Below are 366 nucleotides of genomic sequence, written 5' to 3' on the forward strand. Positions count from 1 at the left end.
TTGGTACTAAAGTGCTGTAATAAAATGCAAATTTGTAAATATGAAAAGAATTTTTTTTACTGATACTAACATAGGTGCTGTTCTTGTCTGGAAAGAAGGAAATTCAACTGTGAAATATCAATTCATTGCAACAATCCCTGCAACAATTATGTTCTGGCAATTTGTTGATATATTGCAGTTTCTAAAATGCAATTTTAGTTCTTGTAACCAATCTTTTATCATGGTGAAACTGAATTCTAAAATGCACCCCTTTATTTTAATAAACATACCTATAACTTGTTAATATAAAGAAATATAATGTTCTGCAGAAATCATCAAGTTTGCTTATGTTAAGTAAAAGCTTTTTACCTAACCAGAACCTGCTTT

Source organism: Penaeus monodon, chromosome 21 (assembly GCF_015228065.2).
Source record: "Penaeus monodon isolate SGIC_2016 chromosome 21, NSTDA_Pmon_1, whole genome shotgun sequence".
NCBI lineage: Eukaryota > Metazoa > Arthropoda > Malacostraca > Decapoda > Penaeidae > Penaeus > Penaeus monodon.